General features: G+C 38.8%; 1 protein-coding gene across 6 annotated transcripts in view; it reads right to left on the reverse strand.

Moving 5' to 3' along the window:
• JMJD1C (jumonji domain containing 1C) overlaps positions 1-13993 on the reverse strand; it is a 168619-nt gene that overhangs the window by 86929 nt on the left and 67697 nt on the right. The window contains exon 1 of one of the 6 annotated variants that reach the window (XM_075758839.1): positions 13710-13932. The exons of the other annotated variants lie outside the window; for them this stretch is intronic. The gene's annotated coding sequence lies outside the window, so the exon portion shown is untranslated. Of the gene's footprint in view, positions 1-13709; positions 13933-13993 lie in introns of those variants that run through there. 6 annotated transcript variants of the gene reach the window in all.

The following is a 13993-nucleotide window of genomic DNA, read 5'->3' on the forward strand; positions in this document are numbered from 1 at the left end:
TACTCAGGAAACTTTGTGGCATAGCATGTTATTGTACTACCCTGAACTTGCGATTTTTTTTTCAAAAGTAAAAATTGCTTCCTCATATCAATTCTCTCACTATCTGAGATTTCAAGCCCTCTTTTTGGCAAGGCTTTGTTGCAGCTAACATGGTGATCAGGTTAGCTTGGTATCTTCATCTGGCATTCCCATCAATTCTTTTGGTTTTTCTGATGGTTGCAAATCAGCTGATTGCACACGTCTATTAATAGGGACTGATGGCAGGAAGTTATCTTCAATTAGCTCCATTTTTCTCTTCAAGGCGCACAGAGTAGCACTGGATAATTGTACATTCAAACCAAAGACTCTTTCATATAAAGTGCCCAAAGTTGATGAGGCTCTGTGTACATGAGGCTGTCAGGGAGCTGATGAAACACTGGTTTTATCTCTGTGCCTCACAGGCATGTAAGTGGTAGCCCTCAACACATGCTGAGATATGACGACTTTAAAGCTAAACCTCAGTAACGGCTTTATTGTTTGTGTTTTTTGGGGTTTTTTCTTGCATAGACTAATTCAGGCTAGAAAAGAAAAGTTACCTTGCATTTCCAAAGCCCAAAATAAACCATATCCAAATGTAAGGATTACATGGATTTCCTGCCAAAACCATGAAAATCACAAACTGAAAACTACGGATTATTTTGTCTTGCTGTATGGGTTTGGGTTGGGGTTTTTTTTCTGCTAAAGTATACTCTTAACCAGTCACAGAAGATTTGGATGAAACTTTTATTTCTCAGAAACTCTCAGATACATGCGATGCTTTGAAGTCTTAGGTAAGAAATACTTTAGGCTGACAAATACCCACGACCATGCATGGCAGCTAATGCTATGGAATTAAAGCTGGGCTGGTCACCAGGGGCTGGGGAGAGCGATGGGAGTTTACAACTCAGGCAGCTGCTGCAGCAATGCTCACTGACTTCTGATGCTAGTAAGGGGAAGGAAAGAAAACTGGGAAGGTCCAAAAATTTGACTTTACAGCTTCATTTCTTTGTGCTGTTAACATCATCTATCCTGTCTTCATCGAGGAGGATGAAATCACTATAGACAGAGTTGTTCCCTTTAATGCAGGGGCACAAAAGGGCATAAAGAGAAACTTCCAAGAGGGCAGAAAGAGACTTGAAAAAGGCATGTCAGAACAAAACAGCATAATTCCTTCTCCGACCACACATATAGCTCCCTAAACCACATCAAAGGATGTTACAAGGAAAAAAAAAAAAACCAGAAACCTAAAAAGGGGAAAAAAGAAATATTTCCTAAAGAACCTAGCCAACAAAATCTTGTTTAAGTGGTGTATAATAGCAGAATGAACTGCTAACTACCGTTATTCCCAGCTCTTCCCCCACAAGAATACGAGCATCGATACTAGGCCAGACTAGGTCACCACCTGGTTTCAGCAATTACACACACACACACTTTCCCCTCCTCGCAAACGGAAAGGGGCCCACAGAATGATCCAGCAGCTACTGGCAAACAGCGGTTTACGGACCGACTTCCTGAGCCAGAGTTCGCATCCTATTTCATTGTCCTCTCCCTGAGTCAGCATAACCACTTGCTGTATCCATGTACATTTTTTACCACCATAGCACAGCATTCGGCGGCAAGGACAATGTGGCAATATTATTCCCTTTGTGGATAAAATACTTCCTTTTGCTTGTTGTGAACCTGCTGTTCCAAGGTTTCGCTGGGCATCCACTGTACTTCAAGGCAAGCATTTCCCATGTGCTGTCTCGATAGCATTCATTGCCATATAGAAGTCTGTCCCCCACCATCAGCCCTCTTCCAAGCTAGAGAACACAGGCCTGTTTAAGACTCCTGAGGAGAAGTTACTAACTAATCAACAGATCCTTTTGACCCTCTTTACTTTTACAGTTCTATTACACAATCCTTGATGTAACCAGACTGCATTCACTATGCCAGGCAGGCATGCACTGTGGGTTTCTACAGTGACATAATTTTTGATTTGGCTTTGTCCTTATTCTTACTCTTTTTCTATTGCTTGCTGCTATTCAGCTGATCACTAGAGCTAAAACTAAGATGGAAACAGCAAGCCATAGTTAAGGTCAATTAAGGGCATATGACCACTACCTGCTCTTTATAGAACAATGCTAAAATGCTTGGTAAATAATCGAGTGTGCATTTAGACTTAATTATTTTAGAGGGCTAGTGGTATTTCAGTACCAAAATATTTTTTTTTTTTTAAATGCCATCAATGTATTTCTAAGAGAGGTTCACAGAGAAGCTTGCATCAAAGTTTGACAAAGGAATTTCTTCATTTTATGGAATTCCAAGTTCATAAAAATTTGAAATTAGAAATATTGTTATTTTAGATTAACAGCTGATCTACCAGAACATTGTGTTTCCATTAGTATTTGACACTGTCAACACTTGTATGAAATCAATGTGTGCCTCATTTGGGAGGTGGGTACAAGCCAAAATAACAAAACATTTTAAGTTGACAGTATTACTCTAGGGTCCTAAAACAAGCCTGCATTTGTAAAGATCTGTATTATTTGAGAAAGAAGGCTGTAGTAACAGCTTTAATTCCCTTGTTACTGTCAGTAGTTAAAAAGATGGCTTAGATGAACACATTTAACGCATTTTAAAAAACCTGAAATAATTTTTGCCATACAAAAGATTTAAATTTACTGTAAAATCTTTGTAGTGTTATAGACAAAATATTAGGAAAAAAAAAAAACATTAGCAAGACAAGACTTATAGGGAGAGAAAGCATCAAAAGATACAACTATAAAAAGACAGTAGACCAACTCTTGACTTATAACAAGGAAATCTGCAAGCATACAGTATCTTTAGACCATCAGAAATCCATACCTCTTACCAGAGAAAAAGCCATGCTTTTTCCACTTCCATTGTTTTATTTCACAAAGTCTTATGTGTTGATAAATCTCACCTTGGTGTCCTGCACAAACACCAAAACAGCATTTTGAATCATTGCCTTGGGTGAACTTGACATGGAAATACTTCCTGAGGCTGTTCAAAAGGATGTTTGCCAACAAAGCAGCTTGTAAAAATGCAGACTGAGCAGGAGAAAGATATACTGATATTATTTTCAAGATCATACAAAAGACCCCTATATGCTTCAGTCAAGAAAAAGAAAAAAAATTCCTTTATGCTTCCTGAACATTTAAAGACAGCATTTATAAGGTTCTAGATTGTAGGAGTACATTCTTAATGGCAACACCATCCCATCAAGCATCTGTCAACAAATCCCTTTTGGACAGAAAGGGGGACATAGGTATTGTAGTTTATTCTCCAACAGTGGCTTTTACTATAAATGTTTTTTCTTTTCAGAGTTTAAAAGCATGCTTGAATTCTGTGCTATACTGGTATAAAACAATCAATTGACCTGACTTCAATTTCATCTGAACACACAGCATTATCGATACGAATTTTTATGAAGGAGGAAAAGAAGGTATAGCTGTCTTCATAATTAATGCTTTTTAACCAGAAAACTATTTTGGGCATTAGAAAGTAGAGCAGAAATTCTGTTTGAGGAGTACTAGGAATAAGGCTTATATAACTCTTGACCTAAAGTAAACATTAAAAAAAGTGATGCTTATATTAAAAAGATACATAATCATTTCTATTTCTATAGCATCAGTGATGGAACGGAAGAACTCAATTCCTGATTAACATTTAATATACCAGGTATCAAGATACTATCTGCTCAGCTTTTTAAGTGCAACAAAAATATAGTAAAAATCTGAACTCTGAATTTTTTTTAAAGTATTTAAAAGTACTTTTATGCAGAATAACTAAAAGACATTCCAAAGTATTTCACATAACATAGAATTTAATCAACTATGTCTCAGCTACAGTTACTAAATTAGATCTCATATAATGCTCTCTGCCATATTCCACCATGGTTATTTTGCAGAACTCCACAGATATTTTCTTTCTCATCTGTCTTTTACCCATCACAGCTATTAAATGAACTTTTTGGATTTTAGGAATAAGCATGTTCTGGACAATTCCCAACACTAGGCGCAGGGTAACAGGCAGAAGGGAGAATAAAGATACATCATCTGCATTATTTAAAATATAAAAATACTCAAGAGTCTGAGAATGATGGAAAATGCACAGTGAATCACCAGGCTCCAGATAAGGACCATCTTACACTGTTGACAGAAAAACTGGTGGATCATCTATCAGTTGGATTTTAAGAGATGACCGAGAAAGAATATTAGGCATAGATACTGTCATCCTTTCATTACATATGCAACTTTAATTACACTTTTATTCAGTTAAGACCAAAAAAATATAATCTAAAGTCAGGAACAGAGGGCTGAAAATTTGCACAGACAACTTAATCTTCCAGTCTCATGTTTTCCCATTTTTCAATGGCTGACTTTGCAATCTGAATAATGGCTTTAAAAGTATGAGTTGTTTGGTCTGTGATCTCTTAAACTCAAAATGGAACTGGTATTACAGAAACTCCATCACGTGGAAGTGTACTGACCCCACAGAGATCACATGTCAAATTTAAACTTTTATATTTCACTTACTAACCAAATGACGTGAATGAAAGAGCAGGAGGTGTGGGGGCCCCAGTCTGGAACTACATGTATTCTCTTACTCTAAAATATCCTCTCTTCTAAAACAAAGGGATAGCCTGAGATGAGGATCTTCTTGAGCCTCCAAAACTGAATAGCAAGCGTCTCACTGCTCAGAAGCCAAGGAGCTATGTTCCAGTAACTGATGAACCAGAAACTCTGGCAGGTTGCCACAGAACACAAACCCAGAAGACCTTGCTCAAAACCAACCTACCTCATCAGATGCCTTTTGAGCTAAGGAGCCTAAAAACCTGTGCTGCAAGGCAACCACAGAAGCTGGAACAGTTTTTAAGAGAAGACTGTTCAGACCAGTCCCTAGAAGGAGATGAAAGACTATGTAAATGATTGTCAATTATTTGGTAGACAAGTTTTGGTACCTAGGATTCACGGGTTTTATTTTTAGTTCTGAAAGGAAGTGTGTTTTTTTATGGTCAGTCCCCAGTTGGCCTCTTTCTGCTTTCACCACTCTTAACACTTTAGCAAGAGAAATTACAGCACTTCTCACTTCAGCTGCTCATAGGTTTTCCCGTAATGGTTATATGAAACTGGGATGAATTGATGCTTACATTGTTATTCACAGAACTGTACAGGAGAGGTGGCCGCAACCAGAGTTAATGCACAATTAATTTCATACTTGCACTTCCTACAAAATTCTGGCCTTACATTTAAAGAAATATCTAATCAGCTCAAGCAGTAAGTTCATATACAGTATGACTGATATATCAGCCAGGTTTGTTTTTATAGAAAGAAAGTGCAAGTGCTATAGAAAGGGAAAGGTGAGACCTTGGGCACATTAAGGAAATCTTTCCACCTGCAAATGAGTCCCTCACTACCTAGAAATATGACATACTTATACTATAGAGGTTGTTTTCACCCCTTACAACCAGAAATCTTTTTCTTTTCAAGTAATCACACTTTCCTTTTTTTATTTTAAATCATTTTCTTACAACCAAACGAATAGAGGTTTGTGCTAGAGACGCATGTCAGCCTGTAGACTAATGATCAGTGAAGAAGGCACCGCCGTGACTCACAGTACCCTCAAATAACCTCCAGACTGTTCCGACAAGAGCTGCAGCAGAACGCGCTGGCTGCTGACTCAAACAGATGCAATACGCACGGCCTCATTCTCTCGCAGAGCGCAGTGCCTTCTCTGTGCCATTAAATATGATTCATACACTGCACACTGCCAAAATCAAAAGAACAGATCAACATTAGCAGACAGTAAATTCTAAGTCTGCTCTTCTTTGAATATTACATGCAAATAACTTCTAGTATAATTTTGCGAATAGCAACTTGCCTTTCAACCTCAGTAAGGATGTTACAATTTACCACCTTGAGTAAAAACACACATCTGTTTTGACCATGTAAGGACCCAAAAGAAACATCAGAGATGCCTGACACCAAAGTAAAGTAAATAGATGCCAGTGTTTTGCATCAACTGTTTGTTACTAGCAGGCTGTGGTGAAAGCACTGACATCAAAAGTAGTTAAAGCCGTGACCAGAAAACACCTTCAGACTTCATGGAATCTAACATTCATCTCGACCCCTCAGAAAAGGAGCCAGTGCCTTTGGTAGAAAGGAGGACACGAGACCAAAGAGCTTTTGAGCAATGCTCGCTTACAGCATGGCATGAAGCTGTTCCTGTCTTGACAAGAAAGTCAGAGACAGACAGACTTGGCTAATAACTCCATCCTTTTCAACCAGACAGGATGTGGTTCTACAATAAAGAAATGCTATCGACTCCATTAACCTACAGTCCTGGAATCAAGTCATGAAAAATGTATTAATTTCCACTGCTCATTACCACCCTCAAAATAGCTGCTGCATGCTTACCTATCAGCAGTAATTTTCAAGAGAATACTGCTGTCCAGAAATAGCAGTTATTTCCTAACTCTAGTATTTTCTTAAAGAAGAAATCCATGAGTTAAACTAAGTCTTTTTATCTGCTGATATTTTTATCTGTGACGAATTAGTCCCTTCCTGTGGTATAATGCAGACACTCAAACCAGAAGAATTGACCTTGCTGCCTAGAATTTAAAGGTATCACTAGCAAGGAGTTTAACTTTCAGTTTTCAGTGATGTAAGTTGTGGGTTTGAGGGGGGGGGGGGGTCTTGGTAAAGCAATAAATAACTGGGACAGAAAATATATTTTGAGATTGGTATTAATAGGTAGATCAGCAAATAATTGGTTGCACATTTTACATTGCTACAACAATTTACTCTGATAATACTTGAGGTCTGCACCATAATCTGTGAATATAAATTCATTTTTCCCAAAAAAAGTTATAATTGAAGGATGATGTCAGCTGCATTGCCCATGCATATAGGTCTTTAGCACTCCATGACTTGATAAAGAGAAATACCCATTTATTTACATATCTAGCTGTATACCTTTTTTTTTTTTTTTAAATCCCTTTCCCCAACTTGTCCTCCATAAATTCAAGATACTGTACTAAGTCATTATGCTGTTTTGGTATTTAGCTTACTGAGCCTTTTCCTGCCTCTCTCTCTTTTTACAATGAATAAGAACTTTGTCAAATTAAGACAGCCTGCTTACGGTACTAAGTATCAATTTACAATGTTTTTGCCATTAAAAACACATAGAGAAACTCTCAACATGTAGGAAAAATAGCTTCCAAAAACCTTAACCTTTGTAATCTATTTCTGAGAGTGGCTTATATTCATTGAGTAACTTATTCCCCTCCCATCCAAATAATGGTCCTCCCTCTGTCAAACTGAAGATGAACAAGAGGCTTAAACATCGCATTCAACATCACAGGAGCATGATGGGCTTTGTGGTAATATTCAAGCTCTCAGAAGTTCCAGTGAATGCTCCTCCCAGAGATGTAATTCATTCCTGTGACGTGCCAGAGCATAACACGTTGGGGATTGCACCACCCGCCCCAAATGAGATTTTGCGAGGAGTCAGCTCCCATCCTGGGATACCTGAGAGCATCACAGAATACTCACCCATGACTCACAGCAAGCGAGAGTCTCTGCCAGCCTCTCCAGCTGCGTAAGAACAGGGCTATAGTTAGGAGAGTTGCTCAAGCAGCCACAACCCACTTCCTTTCACTAAAGGCCCTCCAGCAGCTTTGTTACCAGCCAGATAGCAAAGCTGCCACAAAGGCACATCAGCAGATACAGGAAAGGCCTGCATTTTAGCCATGGAGATTGCACCCTTGTCAGGTGACAGAACACAAGCTGTCTCATGTAAACACGTGCTTCATCACTTTAGTGAAACATTTTCTGCAGGCAGCCGCATACTGTGTGTCCTGTGAACTGCCATGACTGACCACGCACAGACAATATCAGAACACGGCATGCAACTTCGGAAAGGGAGCTGTGCAGAGCAACTGAACAAGTGAAACATCCTGTCCTCTGAGTATAACGAAGACTACTGAAAGGAGATACGTGTTGTTAACAATCCTATACTCCACAGAAAATGCAAAGCTCTCCTTCCGCTGCCCCTGGACTGACTCAGGTGGAAAGCCCAGCTGTAAGAGGGGCACGCACCCTATGCGCCAGGCAGGTGCCAGCACCACGAAAACACAGCTGAATAGCACAAGAGAGGACTGAAGATCCAGGACACTGAATAAATACCAAATGGTGCTCAGGAATTGTAAAGGGAATAAGAGAGAAGAAACAAATGGCACATTGACATGTTGTGTCTACATTTGTAATGTCTGCTTTTTCTTTTTTTTTTTTTTTGTCTAGACTAGTATGGTTTCAAGTTTCTTTACAAAATTAAGGTTAGTGAAGCTGAATTCTCAGCAGAAGTAGAACTCTGTAGAACCAGAGTTCCCACAAGTGGAGCGCTTTGAAAAGGGAGATTTGAGAGCTAGTGAGAAACCTTTAAGGAGAAGAAGATTTAAGCAGCACTGTTTTTAAGACAATGGTCTAGCCATCAGGAGGTGGCAGAGGATAAGGTGTCTGTACTCTAAGCCCTGTACCTGACCTCAAACAGTATGTTGTACGCACTGCCCCGGCAAACTGCACTAAGGGCACAGGATGCAAAAGTGTGGTCCAGAGGACCTCTTATCTGTTACGGGCACAGGAAGAAACTCATCACAAGATTGTTATATACATCTGTGAATTTCCTCAGAAATCTGGTTAGCTGCTTCTAAAACCACTTAAGAAGAGGTTGTGCAGCTCACTGCTCAGTTCCTAAAGTTAGGAAATACTGGGAATGAAAGCTTTCTCTGTATTACATGGAGAACATCTCCAATCTGGCCGAGATGACCTCCCTACCGTCGTAAGTCTTGTGAAACGGATTTTTGCACAATACCTGGCAAAATGAGGAAGAGAACTGGGGGTGCAGAGGAAAACGGAGCTAAACAGTGTATCCCTTCAGCATCATATGTATCCAAAGTGAGGAATCTGTAGGCATTGCAGAAAAGGGAGCAGTGATTCCTCAAACTTAGATTATATTGTGAAGAATTTGTGAAATAACATTGCTCTGTGACCATCACCCCAGTTCCTTAAGGTTTGTCACTCAGAAGTAGTGTGGGGGGTTTCCTGCTTTCCGTTTTTCTTCTGAGAGCTCTGATGAAAGCTGTACATCACTGGTAATTTGGGCCTCTACACAAACAAACATACTCCTTTCAGTAGCCACTCCTCTATTCAACACCCCACCTAGAATCAAGACAAGGGATTCTCTCCCATCCTTTCCTCCAAGAACAACAAAAATGACAGCATGACATCACCACCACAAAGGAGCAAAATGAAAACCCCACTGGTCTCCATCCTATTCTGATCTGCAATCTTCTGTGGCAGCAGTAATCCTCCTTTCAATGGTAAAGTGGAGACAACAGCTACCACCAGATACTCCGTCATTTTGTTTATCTCAGCAAGCAGGATCCATGTGCTCTGGTGAAAGAGCAGAACCATTTGAACTACCTTCAGTCTCTTCTTGCAGAGAAGAGAACAGGGAGAACAAAGACTCCCCCTTTTGACACCAGTGAGCTCCTGCAACAGTTCTCTGAATTTGGAAGATGACTACCTTAGATTCTGGCAGTCACTTGCCCGAAAAAGCTATGGTTTAGTGTATACTTCATTCTGGCTACAGGTGGGAAAAGAGTGAACCAGCAGCTGCTGGAGACTGAGTCTTACGTGCTAACAAATTCAATCTCAACAAACAAAATCTGATGCTGAAACACGAGAGAAACAATCAAAACAACCAGAAGAAATGGTAAACAGCACAACTACACTGTGATCTTTGCATTCTTTCCCCAGTTCCCCTCACACCCAAGTTTGTTTTGGATTTTGGTGATGAATTCCCAATTCCCTTTTTTCCCTGAGAGCAGCCCCAGTCCCAACACAAGCCCCTCAGACAGCTCTAGAAGCACCAACATCACTTGCACTGTTTTCAAACAGCAGCAGAAAATTAAACCAGGCACCAGTCATAGCTTGGAACCAAATACAAGCAGTTCAAGTAGACAACTCTACTGCTTTCACACCTATCCTGTTACTGATGGTATCTCCTTTCAAACAGTGAGATACAACCTCCTATCTGAAAACAAGCAGCACATCCTGGAGGCAAAGGAAGAGGTGACTGAATCCTCCTTTCTCAGCTGAGCAGCAATCCCAGTAGACAAAAGAGGAAATATGGAATAACATACAGCCAAATTTTTGCATGACTAAGATATTATCGAAATTGGAAATCAGACAAAATGAGGGGGGGAAAAGTCTTCGTTGCTCTTTCTATGCCTAGGGATCATAAGAAATCACAACTGAACTCACCTCCTGCCACAAAAACTACTCAAGAGAATGACTTCTCAGTAATAAAATTATGTTTCCAGCCTTCATGGCTGCAAGCTGAGCCTAGAACTATTAACAGGCTGCAAATCACTGCTTGCATGAGTCTGGAGAAATGACTCAGATCGGTAAACTGCCCTGTTAATCTCAAAGCTGAGCACTACTGACTCAACATCCATGTGGTAGAAACTCTGGCCTTTCTCCCCATACACCATAACGATGAAGTCTTTGCTAACAAATTTCATCACTTGGTCTCAGTCAGGAACTACACTGTTTCCCCCACTCTACAACGGCTCCCACTTGCAAGCTTGTCCCTCAGAGTGTGACTAACCTGCAAGACAGTTCAATGAGCACTAAAATGCAAAGAACAAAGAGAACACAGGCTTTGTCTGCACAGCAGAAGAGACAGAAATGCAGTCTGGTGAACTGATCAAAGCCACCGAGCAAGGGGGAGGGCGGGGGAAAGATTCAGTGAAGGTGGATCCAAGCTACAGTTTCTGACACAGGACACCCAAAACATCATATAGAAAAGGAAAAAAAAAAAAATCTGTGCAGAGTGAATTACTTGAAGAGTGTGATAAAACTACTGGCCAAGAACTACAACAGTAGAAAATATACAGGATTGAAAAATCATTTTACATACAGACTTTTTTAACTTCTTATGTCCACTACTCTGATGGAGAGGCTGTTTGAAGACAACATTGCTTTAAAAAAAAAAAAAGAAAAGAAAAACTGATTAGCCATACTTATTAATTTGTGGGCAGTTCATACCCACATTCTCATGTCTACCTTAGAAATGAAAAATAAGCCTCAGTTTCTGCTAAATTAACATTACTGTTTTTACCTGCATGCATGGTTACCAATATTCTTTGGCTCCTCGCAGTTTTGGATCATGGTTGAGAACAATTTCAAGAGGGAAACAAGTATCTACTTTGGCCTAATGGCTTATTTTCCATAAGAAATTTGATCTAAACAGTTACTGGGTTTTCTCCATTTACTTTTCACAGTCAAAATGTTATTGCTGGCCAACATAACAACAGTATTGAGAATTTATTGTGTTTTGTAAATCTTGCAATGACTTTTCTGTTATCTCCCATCTTCATCTCTCATTTATGAAAATAAACAGATCTTTTAGTTCATTTCAAAGACAAACTCTAAAGGCAACTAGCAAAAATCTGGAGTATATTAGTTGAAAGAACTATACTGACACTACTGAGAAAGCAAACTGCAGCTAGTGCTTTAAACTCAATATATATATGCTAAGACCCTGGTTAAAACCAGTGAAAGGTCCATATATGTTAAAGAAAAATATTTCCCCAACAGAAAGTAACTAGCTATTGACTACCTTTCATAGTCTTCCTGTGCCAAAAACATCCATAGCTAAGTAACAGACCCGTACTTTCTTTATACAATTAAATTACTTGGATTTTTTTTAAAAAAAAAAAAAGCCAACAAAACCCCCAAACATCAGTACCACAGTGTAAATATATATAATAATGCATAAGTTAAAACACCATTAATATAGAAAAGGAAGTGTTTAGAATCCTGTAAAACCAGGGGAAAAGTCAGTCTGTCTCCCCTACTATCCAAAACTTGCTTAAAATAACACAAAGACCTAGGGCAGACGGGCAGACACAGAACAACTTAATTTATTCTCTTGGTAGGTAAGATGTCATACACTATATTACCAAAAGGCAGGCAGATACAGGACCAGTCAAATGACATCCGATAGCATTAACCTCCCCTGCCTGGACACGTGGAACAGTCGCCCTTCCTGCTTTCATTTGTACTTTGTACATGCATTTGTAACGTTTAAGTAGACGACATCGGTCATTTTGCCACTTTGAAAAGAAGCTTAGGTTAGATATTCAGAGGAGTGTTTAAAAGGCCCAATAAAAGGTACAGTAGTAATGCTAATAAATAATCTAGCATACAATCTTATGTGTGCCAATAATGTCATTTGTATTGAAGGAACTCCAAGTACGTCTATCGTTAAAAGATTGTGCAATTGCAGCAGCCAAAGATGTCGAAATCGACATTCTATGGCAGCGGCAGTAATTTCAGAGCCGTGTGCCAAAACTATGATTAATCACAGTTCACTGGGTATTTTGATTGTAACACAGGAAAATAGCTTGTTGTAGAAAAACCATATGATCAATTAAGAATGCCCCCATCAGCATAACCTTCTAGTAGTATGAATACCACAGCGCTTATATGTGCAGATTAACTGCATATATAGAGATACAGGTTTTTTATATATATATATAAAAAGACAGATCAAAACTGTTAATAAGCAAGCATATGGAAAATTGTGCAAATTCTTCCCAAAGAAAAGCTCATCTGAGAGTATGCTCAGGCTTGTAACAATCATCTGCAATCCCTTCACCTGCAAATCAAGTCAAGCGTATTATTCTGTGAGGACTGCACCAGCCTTGACTAATCAGATACTGCTGCTGTCTGCAGCTACCTTCACCAGCAAACTTGATGGTGCCTAGTGAAGGTTCATACAATTCTGTCTAGGTGATGCTTCACGGAAGTCAGTTTGCTACAAACAAGTTCTCATGCAATCTCAAACCTGTAACTGCTTTTTTCCACTAGACAGAAGCTGGTATCTTATTAGGAAGCAGGAAAACACCCATAAAGTCCTAAGTACTTAATAAATGCACCTAGTGATTCTATTTTAGTTTTACGTTATTTCCAGCGTGACAAAGTTCCAAAAGACTTCTCTGACTTTTTTAATTCCCCCACAATCATCAATAAATTGCCCCAAATATATCTGATTCCCCACATGAATTAATTGCACCATGAGTCTTAGAAGACAACTGCACACAAATACCTATCAGTCTACTTCCCAATAAAGGATCACTAGCAAATTCTTTACCAGCTCTCAAACTACCTTGTACGTGCTTCTTACTCAAAAAGTAAACCAGTATCAATTAGGTCTGTCCTAAGTAATCTACAGGTATACTCTTAAATGCAAAATTAATGTAAAAACATTCTATAAAGCATATACATGGATTTTTGTTGTATTCATATTAATATATAGCTTTATTATTATATTGTCAGAAGAGCTAAATTTGTCAACCAATGAATTATAGCTCATATTAGGACTCAGCTAAATGTTTCAGTGATTCCAAAGGCATCCATTCAGTCAGCCCTACAAATCAGTATTTTATTCCTATTGTGATGGTACTAGTATGGTTTGTAGCAATTCAGCATAAGCATTTAAAATCCCAGCAAAACCCTTCAATGAAATATGTAAGAATTTTTCAAAGCCATCTGAAACCAAAGCCATGAACAGAAATATAATTCTGCGTCATTTATTAAAAGAAATTAGGTACTTACCCAATGTCTTAGACTCAAAATTGATGAGAAATTTCAAATTAAAATACTTTGTCAAGAGTTTTTCAGACTGATGCATTATGCATAAGAGTAGTTAATTTTTTCTTAAATGGTTCTGTTCAAAAATTGAATATTGAGAGGTTTCATGTAAATTTCTAACAACTGCTTAACTAATGGACCAAGTCTTTTCCATAAAGTAATCAAAGTGGAACACAAAAGCAGCCAATAAAAGACCAAAAGCTTCATTAAATACTTTTTTCTACCTATGACTGGTATAGACCCTTTGA

Source organism: Balearica regulorum, chromosome 7 (assembly GCF_011004875.1).
Source record: "Balearica regulorum gibbericeps isolate bBalReg1 chromosome 7, bBalReg1.pri, whole genome shotgun sequence".
Taxonomy (NCBI): Eukaryota; Metazoa; Chordata; class Aves; order Gruiformes; family Gruidae; genus Balearica; species Balearica regulorum.